The 19445-nt window shown below is 41.2% G+C and overlaps 1 protein-coding gene across 2 annotated transcripts in view; it reads left to right on the top strand.

Annotated features, from left to right (window-relative positions):
• Positions 1–19445, top strand: part of TMEM192 (transmembrane protein 192) — a 357863-nt gene that overhangs the window by 278806 nt on the left and 59612 nt on the right. The window lies entirely within an intron of this gene.

The following is a 19445-nucleotide window of genomic DNA, read 5'->3' as shown; positions in this document are numbered from 1 at the left end:
TTCAGCCAGTGGCAGGAAACGCACGAGGATTCGTTGCTGATATCCAGGCTGCTGACTTCTCCGAGTGCCACGAATGTCTGCAGCTTTTCGGCCAAATATGAAGGTTATCCTATTTGAAGTGTCCTGTGTTTCAGCAGACTGAATAGAATGCATAAGTGAACCAGTGAGGGTGAAGCACACCAGAAGCCGTGTGATGCAACGTTTGAGACCCTGAGATGAGACGACTCCTTCAAGACGAAGAAATAACCCCGCTGGTGTCGAAGGTCTAGAAATTAAGCAATCGGAAAACCCATGCCTGGGTCCCCGGTGAAAGTCTCAGAAAGAAATCAAGCTTTTGATCTTTTTTAGTAAAGAAACTAGAAAATACAAAAATGTAGACAAAAGAGAGATGTGAGGTTTAGAGTCAAAATTAAAAACCAAAACATATGGATGTAACTGATGGCATCACAGGAGAGAGACCCACGGTGGATATGTATGATATAATTTTCTTTTGTCGTGCATACATACATAACATCTGTTTGCGGCTCCCAGTTGGATAATGAATAAGAACACTGTATGTGCTGCCGGTTCCCCCAGAGTCCCCGACTGCCCATCCTGTGCTTTCACATGTGTAGGTTTATGAGGGTTCATCATTGATTTGTCTTAAATGGCCCAAAGCTGACATTCAGAGATCTGATATGCAAGAGTGGCAGTGTAAGAAGACCACCAGGAGCCGGCACAATGGCGGCCTCCTTGATTACTTTACAGCCTGCTGCTCGATATTCATGTACTTCGGTGGGGGAGCTTTTGTTATGAATCCTGTTGTGGTCACGTGACCTGCCCACACAATGCAGCAGGCCAGTGTGGAACAATTGGAGAGGCATTGTCCCTGCACAGAGGGGGTGCGTAAGGACAAGGAGGGGCGCCACAGCCTTTTATGCTACGCTGTAAGTGTAAGGCTTCTCTGGGGAAGGTTTGACATGAAACCATGTTCGTGTTCTTGTATTTCTATTGAGAGCTGCTTTTGGAATCATGCCATGCAGGTGTTTGAGTGCTCTGTGTGCCAAACTCTTCTCACCATGCTGCGCATCCCTGCATATGTTGGTGGTGATTAATATCTCCAAAATGTGTGGAATGTTCAATTGTAAAGCAACCAATACCGAAATTGCCATGATGCGCCACATAAACCCTCCAAATAACTAAACACGGGGGAATGAGAAGGAGGCACGGAATTTGCCTCATTCGGACGTTGTAGCCACGTGGGCAAAGGCAAAATCCTACGATTTTATTACGGACTAACAGAAACCACGTGTTGTCTGTAGTAAATGTGTTTCCTTACGGATGGAATTACAACAAACCTTTCGGAATGTTCTAGAATGTTGCATGCTAAATTGGTGGTATTTTTAAAAACACGAGGGCTGTGAATGTCATAATCTGTGCTCCGTCACCACAGGAGTCGCTCTCCCATTAATGATACAAAAGGTTTACCCGGAAAGCCAGAAGCACGTACCATTAACAAAAGCCTCAAGTGCACTTGTTTCCAATGTAACTAGGTGACTGGGCCTTTTGTCTGCACGGGCCCATAAAATGAGCACTGATTGCAACCTAGGTGTCGGTAATTACACTGTAAATATTGCCTGTATTAACCGTTATTTAGATTCGCACCAGGTGTGCTGGGCCCCCACTGTGCAAACACGGAGTTACGTGATTAGCATAGTAGGTGGTTTCCTGCAAGATCCCTGTAGTAGCACTGATTTGCACAAGTGAAAAGCTGCACCACAATTTGATGGTTTATCCTGCAGAGTATATTAAGACTATTTTTTACAGCCGCTCGGTAAATGTTGTAATCCTACTTAATTAGTATACATTTTAAACCATATTGTTTTCCCAACCGTTCCTTTCTGTCCAATGTAGGCGAGTGTGTTGCAAATTGTTTGTATAGCTTTATAATTGCCCTTGTATTGATGTAAGCGATACATAATATTGTCCATTTAGGAGAGTAAAATCCAGAGCCTGTGACTTTGTGATCCTTGGTCACAGAATATTGCATTTCCAAACATATATTTATAATTGATAATCACTACTGCTGCTTGGGGTAGCACCCTGCAAGATTGGTGTGGTGTATGTAACTCCTCTGCTGTCTGAACTAGTAAGGTCTCCTTAACATGAAAGCTATCAGTGCTGTACAAGCCTGGGTAGTGTGCCTGTTTCCACTGTCTTCTGTCTGAGAATGTAAGAATCAAGGAATGTACTTGGCAAGGACGAGAAGGAAGAAAATAGGCACTATGAACAATGATACCCCAAATAAAATGTCAATTATAGCCTATATCATCCATGTTGCGTTATGCTTTTTTATGGGAATTGTGTAAAAAATGCACCCTTTTGCCACCAAATTTCTAAAAACCTTTTTTGGGACAGGTGAACCGCTAGCACTCAGTCAGAGTCAGGCTTGTATATCATAACATTTTGCATCGCAGTTCTTCTCAAAATTTCTTAAGTGGAGCACTTCCTCTAACCACACTAGAGGAGGCTGAATCACTTGGTCCAATTTGTGGTGAATGTTTATTCCAACCATATTCAAAGTTAAAAAGCTAACAGTGATAAGATCCCAGTGCTGATTAACGGAATTGGCATTGTCAGCATTTTAAACTTACAAAAAGCATTTATGAATGTGACAGTTCTGCCAGTTATGTGGAAATTCTGCAATCACGGATTTAGGGTATGGGGGCAGGTTGGTGGCCATTCCTGGAAGGGCCCACCAGCAAAAATAGATGAAAACCCACAGCATTTTTGCATATTCACTTACCACCTTAGTTTCTCAACATAGAATGAGGGTTACACTCCTCAGTGGCAGGAGTAGGAGTATTTCCCAGTTGAAAGGAGTGAGAGAACACGTCATATTCAGAAATGGTCTAATGCAACTAGTTTCTCTGCAAGAGGGTGGTCTGCAGGGGGACTAACCAAAATTTAAATATTCATACATGGTATGAATGAAATTAAGAAAAATAATTTATAAAGCACGAACAGCTGCTTCCAAAGGAAACGTCATAGCGCTAAACTAATAGAGAAGAAACAGCAACTTTTTTAAAACTACTGTACCCTAAATATCTACCTTTCACTAAAGAGAAAAGTTTTGAAATTGGCTTTTTTTTAAAACATGCTCTAAGAGTCTGGCTCGAAGCTGGTCTGGCAAAGAATTCTACAGAATTCCTCAGGCCGGCATCCTGGTAGGAAAATTACCTTCTCCATTTTCTGGCCTTTTTATACCTTGGGAATACATAGAAGATTTTGATTTGCTGAATGCAGTGCTCTGTGGGGTGAATACTTTAAAAAAATTCTCCTGTATATAAGAAGGACCTTTTTTGTATGTGACCCTCTGGGTGTTCGTTAATGCTTTACATTTTATTTTGTTCCTTAACTGGCAACCAATACAATTGTTGCAGGCCTTTCTGAATGGACTACTTTTTGGGAATATTCAGAACTAGTTGCACTATTGCATTTTGCATATGTTTCAAACTGTTTAGCAATTTTGTGGGTGCGTCTAAGTAAATATATTGGCATAATACAGCCTGGTGGTTTTTAAGGCATGCACAATGTCTTTCTGAGTTACTACTAGGAGAAATACATTTAAGTGTCTTTTTTGAAGATTAAAACACGGAGAAACAAATAGCAGCACTGGACTGCCCCAGTGGTTGACATGTTTACTCCGTACCCAATTGCACATACACATTTCTGGCCACTGATATTGGAGTCGGAGGTCCCTCCAACTCATTTGGCCATAGTCCCCTTATATTCAAAGGTGAGGAATTCCCAAAGACCAACATGTCCGATTTATCCAAGTTCAACTGCAGACAACTACTGCACATCCAGCTTGCTAATGTCAAAGTAATGTCAAAGTTACACAAAGTGGAAACTGTGCATTAGTGAATTTTATGCAGGTGACTAATGAATATCTTTGACTAGCCTAGGTTTACAGTTCTGTTCTTGGGATTCTTTATCAATCCCCTGAAAGTCGGAAATTTGCTCCAACTACAAGAGTAATCCTAGAGGGGCACATATATTCCTTTCTAGGCTAGCCATTTGTTAACAAGGCTACATTAGATAAACACAGGAACAAACTTCTAGTCCCTTTATAGGTCCAGCCTGAGACAGCACATGTGCTGTCACTTGCAAGGCATTTTGTTAGCTTACCGTGGGCCTTGAGCCCGCCCATTGCTTACCATTGGTTGGGTTTATCGTCTGTCTTGTTTGCTTGTTTCTTTTGGGTCAGCACATGTTATCTTCTTTTTATCTTTGTGTGTTTGTCCCTCCTCTGCTTTATGACCCAGGTACTTGTCTTTTTCCACTGCTCACACTTTTGGAGCTACTTTTTTCTTTTTGTTGAAACACTCCATAATATTGCAAGTGTTTGCATGTCATCTCCCTCATGTGCATCTCTCTTTCTTGCATTGTTTTCTTTTAACCGTGTTCTTTTGTCCCCCTCTGTGTTATTTGCCTAGTCCCGCTGCCCATGTTATTGCTTGTCCCCCATGCCCTCCTTTTTGTGGCTTCCTTTCTACCCACTTCATGTTGTTGCTTGACCCTCCCACCCTTCGTGTTGTTGCTTGGAGCTTCCCACTGTCCATTTTGTTTCTTGACCCTTCCGACCCTCAGTGTTGTTTGCTCCTTCCTGCCCTCTGAATTTCCTCGCTCCCTCCTGCCCTTGTCCTGCTGTCAATCCTGTTGTTTGCCCCCTCGCATCCTCCTCCTACTCTCGGTCTTGTTGCCTGCCCACTTCCACCTTCTTCTGTTTTCCGCGTTGCCCCCACCCCGTAGCAGAAAAGTGGTGGCTGCATCATTGTGCTTTTTTAAATGTTGTTTAAAGAAAACTTTCACCAAGTTCGCCCACTTGCTGTCGTTACTTCGTCTCCTCTCTTGCCATTGCTAGCACCCACACATACATCTTCCTTAACAATAAAAAAAAGTGCTATGATGTGGACACCACTGGCCATGTCACAGTGCTTGTGTTCCCCAAACCCTCCCTCCCTCCAGCATTTAAAAAAAAGTGCTATGATGTGGCTAGCACCAGCTGCATCATAGCGATTTTTTTAATTTCAAGAAATTTGAATTTCAGAAAATTCTATAAGAGTTTGAATTTTTCATACTTCGTTTCTCTGAAGTCATCGGTTTTATAACATTATTTGTTATTAATTATTGCTTACGAGTTTGACCTCATAGGAATGTAAATAAGGAATGTGGAGTATCAAATATGATTTGACCGAAATTGACCATGATGGCAAAACATCTGATGATGACTAACTGAAAATTGTACAGGCATAATTTTGGCTTATGCATCAAATAAGCTGAAACGTATTCATTTATAGTTTACAACTGATGTACCAGGTGTGACTCACTTGTGCACACTTACACAATTAATTTTAAACTCCGTTCCAACTCAGTGGTATACTGACTTGAGTCCAAAGGGTATGGTGGGGAAATTCCACATACAGTCACATCTTAGTGACCAGATAGTCCCATATATTTTCTGAAGATTTCAGATACGTTTAAATTAAACCTGTAGAACGTGATGCAGGTGGTGCACGAAGTATGAAGAATTCAAGGTGAACAATTTATGTCAGATTCACAAACCACTTCTTATGCATGCAAATACACTTGCACACATAATCTAGTGGAGTTCAAGCATAAGCTTTTATTTTTTACCAATTGTGTGTCTTGCCAAACTAAACAAATTCGCTTTTCTCAACTCGGCCACCTTTCTAAATAGTGCCTGAATTAAGGAACACTGTCCTTTCATTCCATATAGTCACAAAGCCTGCATACATTATCCTGGTGTCCAAGCAAGGGTTCAGTATTTTTTTAAAAAAAGCTTTCTTACTTCTTTTCTTACATATGCCTTTAAATTAGTTGGCAGTGATCATTTATGTTTGTATTCGGTGCATAATCTTGGTGCTCTCCTGAAATGGTAAATACATTAAAAGTATCTACGTGTGGGTGATATTTCAAGAGGACCTGACTTTATTATGCAATAACCCAACTACATAGATAGCAACAAGCAAGGTTAGGGTTGTGAAGTGGAGATCACTAATCACAATGTCAATATGCATATTAAATAAATAGTTCCATTTGTAGATTTGGATGTAATCTCATAGTCAGTTGGTTACAGTTTGCAAAGCTCTGATCACCACCCCTCTTCATTTTGTATAGTGTAGCAGCTTCAAAGAGAGGGAACCATTGATGCCTTTAAAAATCCACTTGTGAAAGAGACTATTAGCCTCAGAAGCTCAGCTGCTGTTCAGGGTGTACAATCTGAACTTTACCTCCAGTCTGTATACATGCCAGCTCTAGACCTCATCATGCTATTGATATGACGGAGTGGTCTTCTTGGACTAATATAGAGGACGCAAGCCTAGTTTTAAGCTGTGCTTAAGATGAAGGGTAGACATGTAGGCTCTATCTTCAAGTGTAAGTAGTTACATTCTAAAGGTTCAAACAAGTTCATACCGAAGTGGTTGTTGCAGTCTGAAGTTATGTGATTGGTTAAAACCAGGCAGCAGTAGGCTGTACACAATACTTCAGCTAGGGACAGTTTTCCTCTGTTCTCAACATGTTCTGGTTTGTGAGCACTGAAAGATTTGAGGGACTTATATGTGCAGACCTGCCAACTTACACATTGACACTGTGTGTCTCACAATTTCGGCTCCCTTCACACGGTTACTCTTGGTGCCTATGTTCTCTTTTTTTTGCAGAGATCTCCACCTGACTGCGGACTCTCCACACACGAAAGTATTTGTTTTAGTAGTAAATGTGGTGGGAGGAGTAACTAGAAAATGGGGAATAATTATTACTAAAGGGGAGGGGTTTAGGGAAGGGCAAGGAGGGGTTAAATGAGGGTTGGGGGGTATTAGGCAGGTAGGAGTACTCACCCACAAAAGAGTAAGCTTGTTGCTATTCACAAACCGCCCTTCAAAAGTTAAGCCAACAAAGGTTTCACAATAGTAGTGCTAACGCGTCCGTCTATGTCAATTTATACACATCAGGACTCGTTTTAGGTCGATGAACCTTTTAACCCAGTGGTGAGTCTCCGTAAGACGAGATTACCAAGCATCAAAATATATTTCATAAAACTATCAATGAACCTTCGACGCATTCATTAGTTCTCAGACTCAAATAACCACACCGTGAAGGAAGATTTTGTGAATTTATTCCCTATTGATACAATCTAATAATAAACGTATTAATCTCAATACCAAGAAGCATAAAAGCATAATCACAAAATGGCAACTACGTTGAACTTTCAACAATGCGATGATCAGGATCATAGAATAGATACGTTAGCAAAGAATAGATCATAGTGCATGATAAACATAGAATATCAGTTCAGCATAGCTACATGTCAGTCACGTCAGTTCCGTCCGTCAAATGATTACCTCATCTAACCTCAAATCAGCATTAGCATGTTGGGCTTCATGCAAAACAATTTAGAACATCAATTTGGAAAACATCTAACTAAAATACCTAATTAAACATACACAGCAGTTGGTACCTAGAAAGAAAAGGCAAATAGATTTGTTAACATCAATAATTACCCTCCACGAGATAGGTCAGCATACAAGATCAGTCTTCGTCTTCAGGACATCAGCTAGTTCACCGTCAATCTAGCTAATACAGAAGCAAGGGACACTCTCCTCTTAAGGAGAAAAGTGAAAAGGGCAATCTAGGGGATAGGATAATTTTCTAAGTCTCAGATCACCAAAAGGAGTGACAGAGTTTCTGGATGCAATCGATATCATTCCCTACCTAATGTCTCTCTTCTCTCGTGTCATGAGTTTTTATCCCCTTTTCCGTGAACATTTCCCCAAGATTCTATTGGTTAATAACTATACCCCACCATTGGTAACCAATCAAATTATACATTAAGTAATGCATTTGTCATTTCTTGATATTGAATTGCTTCCCAATTGGTCTTCATAATCAGCATTTTCGTAGGTGGTACGTCCGGGGTTACTTCACCATCTTGGCACACGTCTCAGGTTAAAAGTTCTCTTTCCCTCGTCTCGTTGTCCTTGTAAGTGTCCATTAATGTTTCAAGGCACATTATCTTATACTAAAAGCTGCTAGCATGCGGATGAGAAAATTTCTTCATGTTACAAACTAATACAGAGAGAACAATAGCTGGGTCATGGTTATTTGCAAGTCCGCACACTGGAGAAACAGAAAAATACGGTTTTAAATGAGAGACACACAGCTAGTTCGCGACTCATGCTAACTTAAAACATACGAGTTCTAATGAATACAATTTTGATCGTAATAATACATATAACTGAAGATTATTATTAATTCAGCATTAGTGTTCATAAATGAGCAAATCTTATGCATTTATTAATACATTTTAATAGTGTTTTAGTCAAATGTAAGCGTTTCACGTCTATAATATCTGATATTAAAATTACGCTCTCTCAGTCCCTCCTCTGATGACGAACGTCATCACACAATTCTTGATTTTCAATTTTTCACCCTGCGCATAATGCGCATTTCAACATCTTGTCCTTTATGTGAACTTTCCCATATTTCATTGAACATTTTCTCTCTTTCACTTTCTTCATTTTGTCTGGCTCTTTTGGACAGGTTTCTTTTAATTTTATCATTAATTTTGCATGCTCCCCATAATCCTAATAGGCAAATCAAAACAATTAGTAGGCCTAACATGATTTTTGCAAGAACTCCATTCCAAATATTGGTAAACCACTTTCCTACCCGGGCAATTCCCTTTCCAAATTTTTCCCAAACTCCAGGTTCTTTTAGATCCTTCAAATCTGTACTATCTCTAGTCAGGTTAGTAAGCATGTTTCTAATTTTCTTACTGTTATCAGGTATATAAGAACAGCAGTGCCGTTCATTAAGCATTTTGCACACACCTCCATTCTTTGCTAAAAGAATGTCTAAAGCAAGTCGATTTTGAAGAGTCAGAGCTCTTTCTGCAGCAAGTTCAGTATCCATCAATAATATTGCTCCTGTAAAATTTGTCAGCATGTTATCCACAATAGTAGACAACTTTTGAATTTTCATAGAATTTAAGATAACCCCAACTGATGGGATTATTGCTCCAAATATGTCACCAATGACAGCAGCCACAGATTCTCGTTTTTGTCTAGAATGTTGTATTTCAGAAGATTTAGGTATTTGTTTTAAGTCATCAATCTGGTATATCTTTGGGAAAACTATTCCCAAATAACATGTCCCATACCATCCCTTTGGGAGACGATAATAAGCATTTAACCCACAGATGTAATAGATTCCAGGAATCGCTGGGTCTTGTCCATTTAACATGAAGGTCCATTTACTCTGAAACAAAAACACATGCCTACATTCACTCGTACCCACAAACAAACTGTCTTGATCAGATTTTGGCCTGTATATACATAGCCTACCTACGTGTAATGCATCTATAGCTAATTTGCCTTGTGTTTTAATTGCAGTATGAGCGTAATCATTTGCATAAGTGCGTTTTTCTAAACCTTTTTCTAACTTTTCCTTTAATGCTTTGCGTCTATCATCTGTATGATCTAAAAAGCTTTTCTCCACAGGAGACAGTAAGCATGTTAAATTGTTGCGGTGTGCATAAGCAGTCCCAAATGTTAGTGTTGGCTCAAAGAATCCTCTAACTAATTTTATATCATGCTCCTTAGCTAGCTTATTTAAGAATTCAATTACAGGCACAAAAGAAAACACAACATCCAGATTTGAATAAAAGTATTGTACATGCTCTTGATTATAGAATCTTGTTAGAAGCAGACTACAGCTAATCCCATAAGTAAGAGGGAGGCTATGATAAGTAACCCCCTCCTGCACAGATGAAGGAATTTTAGTACACACATAACAATCTTTCGTATCCATAGTTTCCACATACTCATTCAATAAGCGATAGAAAACATTAGTAGAAAGTTCCCCTTTTGTATCAGTTCCTTCATGTAGATGTCTAGCATCCTGCTCAAATTTCTCCCATGGCGATAGTTTATTAGTTGTAGTGGTAGTTTCAGGCTTTAAAGTTGCATTAATAGTTTCACTCTCTCTCCATGGCATTCCCACAATCACTCCCACAATCATTATTGCGCATCCAACACCTATCATAAGTCCTAACCAACCACACACCTTACTCCCTTTGTTACTATAAGCCATGTTTGTATAGAATCAGAATAGTAGGTCAACAATCGATCTAAGATGGCAAACTCTTTCTGCGTATTTACAGCGTCTTTTCTCACTCCAGGACCCTTTTCGTCAGTTCAGGTTAGCAGCTTGTCGCAATCAGGTTTTTATAAGTCAAATCCAGATTTAATTGTCTCTTTCCGGTAGGTGAATAAAGTCTCTTTCCTTTTAATATATTTTCCAAGGTTTTCTGTTGTTGTTTTCCTTCAGGTACCGTAGTATTGGCCTGGCACTTCTCGATCAAAACAAAATGCTAAGAATTCTTGTTGCCATTCAGAGGTTGTAGCGTATGCCCATTCAGGACCTGTATACCTTCGGTTTGCTATTCTCTTCCTTTTTAATCTTCGTTCACCCTGTTGTTCTCCTTCACTCAGATCATCCCTTTGTGAGGTATCGCTTTCTTCTATTATTGTCTCGTTTGTAATTTCTCTTATTCTAAAAGGTGACTTTTCTGGCCATGTATCACCTCTATGTATCTTGTTTCGGCATCTTCTTTCAGGACGCTGGACAGCACCCTCCTCTTGTGATATGGTGTTTTCTTCTGATAAGCTTGGAACTTGATCAGAAGTTTCTGATTCGGTTAGATTTACCACTTCTCCGTCTCTCTCTTCTTCCTGTTCGATACTATATTCAGGCTCTGAATTGTATTCGTCTGCTTCTAGGAGAACCTCTTCTTGTCTTTGTTCTCCTGCTGCCTCCACTGAGATTGGCACTCCGTCACCTCTCTCGAACTCTCTGATAGTGTGAGGGACGCGGCTGTTCTCAGCGGGCTCGCCTGCGGTCTCAGATCTTTCTTGACTGATCTCTGACTCTGAGACTTCTTCTCTCGAAGTTGCTGTACCGGAATTTTCAAGTTCCTCTTCAACAGGACACGTTACCTTTTTTGTATGACTGGCGTGTATCCAGTTGGGAACCCCGGCACACTTCACAGCAGTAGTGGTCGTCAATATCACTTGATATGGCCCCTTCCAACGCGGCTCAAGACATGATTTTCTTACGTGCTTCTTGACAACCACCCAATCTCCAGCTTGCAGAGAGTGTCCTGGTTCGCCAATTGGTGGGAACGTGTTAGCCTCCACCTGGTGAGAGAAAGAGCGTATCACATCAGCTAAACTTTTGCAGTAATCCAACACCATATCATCTGTAATATTCACTAGGGCATTTGCAGGTACCGCTGGCAACCTCATTGCTCTACCCATGAGGATTTCATGGGGGGACAGTCCTGTTTTCTTATCTGGTGTGTTTCTCATGGACATCAATACTAGCGGCAATGCATCTGGCCACTTCATGTTTGTTGCTGCACACATTTTCGCTATTCTTGATTTTAAGGTACCATTCATCTGTTCAACTAATCCTGATGCTTCAGGGCGATAACTACAGTGTAACTTCTGCTCGATGTTGAGTGCTGCACACAGAAGCTTGATCACTTCATTGTCGAAGTGTCTTCCCCTATCTGATTCTATAGAAACCGGAAACCCGAATCGTGGTATTAGTTCCCTCAGTAATAGTTTTGCAACTGTGAGACTGTCATTTCTACGTGTAGGGTATGCCTCAATACAATGACTGAAAACACACACAATCACCAACACGTACTTCAATCCTCCACAAACAGGCATTTCAATGAAATCCATTTGTATTCTATTAAATGGACCTCCAGCTCTTCCAATGTGGCTCAAATTTACCATTGTTCCTTTTCCAGCATTCATCTGTTGACAGATGATGCACCTGTGGCAGGTGATTTCTGCGGCATGTCTGAATTTTGGATTGAACCAATCAATTTTAAAAGATCTGATCATGGCATCTCTTCCTAAATGTGCTTGCCCATGATATAATCGGGCAAATTGTGATAGAAGACTATTAGGTAAGACCACCTTCCCATCATCTGAAACCCATATATCATCTGCTTTTTGTAACACATTGCATTTTCTGCCAGGAACGTTTTTCTTCTTTGTTAGCACGGCTTTGTAGTGTCTTTAACTCATCTAAGGTATCAACCACTTGCAATGCTAGATTCAAAGTTGTATCATTTTCAGGTTGAGGTAGCAATTCCCACTGCTCTTTGAATGATATACAATTCAATGCACAGAATCTTGCAACCTGATCTGCATAACCATTCCCCATTGACACAAAATCTTGTGATCTTGTGTGAGCACTGCACTTTACCACGGCAATTTCAAGAGGTAACTGAATTGCATGTAACAAATCTCTTATTTGTTCTCCATTTTTTACTGGTGATCCAGAGGAAGTCATAAAACCCCTTTGTGACCATATCTGACCAAAATCATGTACAATTCCAAATCCGTACCTGCTGTCAGTATAGATTGTAACTTTCAAATTCACAGCAGCATGGCAGGCCTTTGTAAGAGCTATTAATTCTGCCACTTGTGCAGAAAATACCCTTTCAAGCCAAGAGGCCTCAACTATGCCAGATATTGTACATACTGCATCTCAATGTTCCTGTTGAATCTTTTAAACAGGACCCGTCCACAAACATAATGCAATCGTTTTCTTTTAATTGGGTGTCCTGTATGTCTGGGCGAGGTTTGGTACAGAGGTCAGTCACCTCAAGACAATCATGCTCAAATTCTTTCCCCTCTTTGATTTCTGTATTCTCATTGGGAAGTAGAGTTGCCGGGTTCAGTACTGTGCATCTTTTCAGTGTAACATTTGGTGATCCCCAAATAATCATCTCATATTTGGTAAGTCGTGCATTTTTCGTTCTTGTCAAGAGGATTTCAACAGAATGTGGAACCAAAACTGTTAAAGGGTATCCAATGACTATGCCCTCACATTGGGAAAGGCTTTGACCAACTGCTGCAACTGCTCGCAAACAACCCGGTAGGGCTGCTGCGACAGGGTCCAAAGTAGCTGAAAAATATGCTACAGGGCAATTTGCATCTCCGTGGACCTGTTTTAAAACAGACAAAGAACAAGCATCACGTTCATGACAAAACAACAGAAAGGGTTTCTCGTAATCAGGCATTCCTAATGCTGGGGCCCTGCACATGCATTCCTTCAGCTCTAAGAATGACTCGAGTTCTTCTTTTGTCAAAGTGATTGTATATGGTTCATCTTTGACATCTTTCCCTGTCAGTTTTATTAGGGGCTTTGCAATGATCGAGAAATTGGGTATCCATTGACGGCAATAACCCACCATTCCCAAAAACATCCTGACATCTCTTTTTGTTGTTGGGGGATTCATTTGTATGACAGCTGTTATCCTCTCCTTTGATATCCTTCGGGATCCTTTCTCAATTAGATGCCCCAAATATTTTACTTCTTTCTGGCAGTATTGCAGTTTCTTAGGTGACACCTTATGCTTGTTTCTTCCCAGATGGTTTAACAAAGCAATAGTGTCATATTTACAACTGTCTCTGGTCTTGGATGCAATTAACAGGTCATCAATGTACTGCACAAGAGTTGAATTAAAAGGCAGCACAAGGGGTTCCAAATCCTTCTTTAATATCTGATTAAAGATGGATGGTGACTCAGAAAACCCTTGAGGGATTCTGCACCAACTGTACACCTTATCCAGGAATTTGAAACTGAACAAAAATTGGCTGTCCTCATGCAGCGGTATTGAAAAGAATGCTTGTGATAGGTCTACTACGGTAAACCATTCAGCATCACAAGGAACTTGGAACATTATTACCGCTGGGTTAGGAACCACAGGGCAGCATTTTATCACGATTTCATTTATTTTTCTCAAATCCTGCACAATTCGAACTTTCCCACAGGGCTTTCTCAATCCCATAATAGGTGAGTTACACGGACTGCTCAAAACTTCTTTCAAGACTCCTTGCCTGAGAAAATCTGCAATTATCTGTGTCACTTCAATGAGTACGTCTTGAGTCATGTGATATTGTGGTACTTGCGGGAATACTGCATTTGGTCTTATCTGCACCTCGACTGGTTTGACTCCTTTAATTAATCCAACCTCTTTTCCTGTCAAGTCCCACACTCTCTCTGTTACGGACCCTTGTAGGTCAGCAGGTAAGTCAATTAGAGTGAACACTGGGAATAAAGTAATTAGAGGGTAATCTTCGCTCATTTCCCCTCCTTCTATGAGCTGGCCCTCATCTCCTTCATCATCACTGTTTGTCTGAACTTCTATTCCATCGTTGGAACAGGTAATTGAACATTTAGTTTTACATAGTAAGTCCCTTCCCAGTAGAGATACTGGACTTGAATCACATACGACAAACCTATGCAGGCCTTGGAAATTTCCAATCTCAACCTGTACTGGGTCGGTAATTGGATTTGTCAAATACTGATTAGCCACACCAACCACTCATATAGTGCGTCCCGATAAGGGTAATCTCGGTACTTCCACACTGCGGACTGTAGAGCGTGTAGCTCCAGTGTCAACCAGAAATGAAACTTTATAGCCCATTACCTTTCCCTCTACATATGGGCCTCTCTGATCTACTTCTAATGAGGCTGCAAGCCTGCACTCTTCACTGTCTGAACTGTCATCTGACCATTCTTCATTTATTTCATTTTCACCTCGTAATGGGAATTGTTGCACAGTATTGTTTTGACTTGTTACCTGACCTGTGACCTGCTGAGGAAGCATCGCCTGTTGCTGACCCATCGGGGCTAGGGGTAACGGCATTTGCTGTCTAGGCATCATAGGAATCTGCTGTTGCATTGGTTGTACTGACACAGTTTGGAAACGTGGCATTTGCATTTGCTGCATGGGTTGCACCTCTGACATTTGTACCAAATTATTCTGATAGTTCTGATTCTGTTGTCTCATTCTTGGACCTCGCGGATTCTGCTGTGCACTGACATTCATGCCCTGCTGAACTGTACCATCATGCACCATATTTGGACAATCCCGCTTCCAATGTCCCATGCCCCCGCACGCATGACATGGTGACATTCTCTTCACTACTTGCCCGTCATTTTGAACGACAACATTATTCATGTCCAAACCACGATTCACAAAACCTCGACCTCTACCTCTCGGCTGTACCTGAAACCCTCAGTTCATTTGCGGTTGCTGATGCATCATCTGCTGAACACCATTTCCCTGGATTCCAGCTTGTGCAGCCCTTATCTGCATCACCATCACTTTCTCTTTCAGCTTTTTCTGCTTTAACTCAATTTCATCACTACAGTATTTCGCATACTGCAACACCTCATCAATCGGTTTAGCTTGCCAACAAATCAAATGATTCTTAATCATCTGACCAACTTCTGGTCTCAACCCTTCAACAAATCTAAACACAAGATGATTCATGTCTTTTGGCTCGATCGTCTCAGTACCACTGTAATGTTTGAATGCTTTTAACAATCTCTCATAATAGGCGTGTATTGATTCCTTAACTTCTTGCGAAGTCCGGTCGATTTTCTGCCAATCGGTCACCTTCGGTGACACCTTTTGTTTCAAAAATTCAATGACTTTATGATAATATTTCATCACCTCTTCAGAAGGTGCTCCAGTCGCCTTATCCCTTGCCGGTTCCTTTGTGGGCCAATCTACCCCTCTCTTGCACTCAAGCCACAAATCCGGTGGAACAATAATCTCAAACAATGTATTTAAGTCTTCCCAGAGACATTTTGCAAGCTTCACAAATCTATCTGTCTGTTGATACCACTCGATCGTTTTTTCTCTCAACCTTGGGTAATCATTCGTAAAGGACAAAATATCTCCCCTGGACCAAGGCACATGGACTAAAACACCACCAGCCGTTTCTCTCATGGGCAGGATTTTTACTGAATCCAAATTGGGTGTAGTTACTGTTTCAATAGACCCTGGGCTATCCCTCTTCCCTTTGTCTCTTTTCTTTGCCCATCGGTTTTCCCATTTTTCTAATGCTCCCCAGATTTGCGCACTCTGCAGCAATTCTTTCAGGTGTGTCTTCATACCTGCGGATCTCATGTGTTCAAAATCTTTCGTGTCAGAATCTAATCTATAACTTTGTTTCAAATGTTTCGTGTTCCCAATGTCGATGTTGTATTTGTCTGCCAAATTCGTTAATTTCTGGTGTATTTTCCCTACTTCTTTGGTAATCTTAGGGCATAAATATCTCAGTTCTGCCTCAGTGTAGGATTCCAACCTATTCACCCCCATTGTTCCTTCCACCAATTCAGCAGCTTCTGCTCCTAATCGTACTAGATTCAGGTACTCATCTTGTTTTTCCTTTTCAGGATTGGCTTTGGTTACTGTAGTCGCTGTAATCTTTTGTGATGTGCAAGTTTTCTCTAACCACTCATTTAACTGTTGTACTGTAAAACCTTGCAGTGAAATGTTCCCTGCATGTATCATTGGAGTATATGAGGTATTTGTACTCATAGTTTGGGGAGTCAGGACTCCCAACCCTGCTTGTCGCATTGCCTCAAGAGGTGCCCCTATTGGACTGAGGTCCATTAAGGGTCTTGATTGTTCGCAGGCTTGTCCTGCCTGGGCCATTATTTGTGGAGTTCTACTAGGCCCTCCTCTTATCATTTCATTAGCCATAACTCCCTGTTCGCATGTCCCTGTTTTCTCCTGCGCATATAATGGTACTGGGGGACCAACAATGATAGGTAGTGATATGGCGGCAGGTGTCTGACCTGATCCCAGACTTCTAGGAGCTGCAACACCATAAGTCTGCTCTAATAATCCTGGTGCAGGTTCTTTCAAAGGACCCGCTACTGGGTTATACACCGGTATCAGTCGTGGTGGTTGTGACACTAACTGTGGGGTTGACTCAATCTGTATCCGCCTTGGCTTTGTATATGTCGGGTCTGGCGGCACTACCAAGTTCGTAGTAGTCTCAAGTACTGTAACATCGGGGTAAATTCTTTTTATCTGTGGTGGAGGTTGTAACTGTATCGGTACGTCTGGTGCAGTAGTTACACTGTCACCATTCTGTATCAAAGCTGTATTGCTAGTCTGTACCGTATCAGTAGCTCCCTTTTCCTGCGTCTGGTTCCCAGGATCCAAGCTAGTGCTCGGAACATCGTCGCTCACCTCATAAGGTGGTGATCGATCATGCAGTAATCTATCCATAAACTCCTCATCCTCTGAATCATCCTCTTCTTCCCAAGCCCTTTTTTGTTCTTTTTCTTTGCCTGAGTCTTTGTTAGTTTTGCAAGAAGCTTTCTTTCCCTGTGTCTCTTCTCCCTGTGTTATAGCTGGAAACAGCTTTAACCCATCTACTATTCCCCGTCTCCACATCTTATTCTCGTTGTCCCACCTTGCTTCTGCATATGATTTTTCTGCCCTTGTCAGTCTCCGGTGAAACCTTTCCTGCCTATGTTTAAGAGCCATCAGGTCCCAGATCACTAGAGCCTCGTATTGGGCCGGTCTCGGAGGTGGTTTCTGCGTACTTAACATCCACCTTAAATTCTCTAATACCTTTTGATTAAATGTCCCGTGTTCCGGAAACGCTAGACACCCTTCTTTTTCTGTCAATTTGCGCCATTGTTTTATCCATGAACAAGGTGCAACACCCTTTTCCTCCATAACTGTATATGCTGGAGTACCCTCGGGTGGTGTAGGTTCCCCGTTGGTTGCGACAATGTACACATCTCCCCTCAAAGCGCTTTTGAATGCCTTAACAAAATTCATTTTATTTTATATTTAATCAGAAAACGGCTTAGTTCCCAGGACACTCTTCACCTGCCCTTTACTCACCCTATTGCCTCTCACGGACGGTAGCCAATCCGTGCGCGACCCCTCTCGACATCTGACCTATCCCAGCGCGGCACCACTGACGTCACACCCATACACACTGCAGCTGACAAAGTCTTGTGGCTTGTCCACACCTTGCTAAATTCTTACAACTCATACAAACTAATGCGTTTTATTGCAGACACTTTAAATGACAACACAAATCTGTCGATTTACTACAGGAAGGGTAACACATTCGCTTCAGAACTTTACAGAGATTTCACTTGAAGCCTCGGCCGCTACTCTCTCCTTCTCAGATCCCACATGTGTAAGCAGAATTCGACCCGCAAATCCTACTCTCGACTTGTCAATGACTCCCTCTAGTGCACTTTAGAGTTTGTCAAATCTCCATCGAAGGTTTCATATATACGTTGTGACTCAAACTTGACTTGTCAATTACGCCCGATTGACCTATTAAACCGCACAGATTACAACATAAACCAGTTTAACATCATACTCCGGAGTCTTAGACCTCAATAGATCCGTATACCTTAACCAACCACGTGGATAATTTTGAACAATAAGCGCTGCATTCACATGAAGTACGCCGACTTCCCTACTCTCATACTGTGGAGTACGCCCACTCCTGCTAAACAACACTTAATTTTTGGCCTAAATACACACAATCTTCACAATCTTCTGCAAGATGCATAAGCTTTTAAGCAAGCGCAGGCCCTAATCACACATACTATGACGCCGAGAACATTCCCAACTCATCTAGACAGGCTCCGAGATCCCGGGAAAGCCCATGGTGAACCTAGCCACTCATTTTTTTGCCAAATGTCATTATCACAGAAAACAAAATTAAATATAAAAACTCCGTCCTAGGGCCCTCAAGGGCCAAACCATCGCTCTGCTACCAGAAATGCTAACGCGTCCGTCTATGTCAATTTATACACATCAGGACTCGTTTTAGGTCGATGAACCTTTTAATCCAGTGGTGAGTCTCCGTAAAACGAGATTACCAAGCATCAAAATATATTTCATAAAACCATCAATGAACCTTCGACGCATTCATTAGTTCTCAGACTCAAATAACCACACCGTGAAGGAAGATTTTGTGAATTTATTCCCTATTGATACAATCTAATAATAAACGTATTAATCTCAATACCAAGAAGCATAAAAGCATAATCACAAAATGGCAACTACGTTGAACTTTCAACAATGCGATGATCAGAATCATAGAATAGATACGTTAGCAAAGAATAGATCATAGTGCATGATAACCATAGAATATCAGTTCAGCATAGCTACATGTCAGTCACGTCAGTTCCGTCCGTCAAATGATTACCTCATCTAACCTCAAATCAGCATTAGCATGTTGGGCTTCATGCAAAACAATTTAGAACATCAATTTGGAAAACATCTAACTAAAATACCTAATTAAACATACACAGCAGTTGGTACCTAGAAAGAAAAGGCAAATAGATTTGTTAACATCAATAATTACCCTCCTCGAGATAGGTCAGCATACAAGATCAGTCTTCGTATTCAGGACATCAGTTAGTTCACCTTCAATCTAGCTAATACAGAAGCAAGGGACACTCTCCTCTTAAGGAGAAAAGTGTAAAGGGCAATCTAGGGGATAGGATAATTT

This window comes from Pleurodeles waltl, chromosome 1_2 (assembly GCF_031143425.1).
Source record: "Pleurodeles waltl isolate 20211129_DDA chromosome 1_2, aPleWal1.hap1.20221129, whole genome shotgun sequence".
NCBI classification, from domain to species: domain Eukaryota; kingdom Metazoa; phylum Chordata; class Amphibia; order Caudata; family Salamandridae; genus Pleurodeles; species Pleurodeles waltl.
The sequence above is the reverse complement of the archived record's forward strand: the minus strand, read 5'-3'. Positions and strand labels throughout refer to the sequence as shown.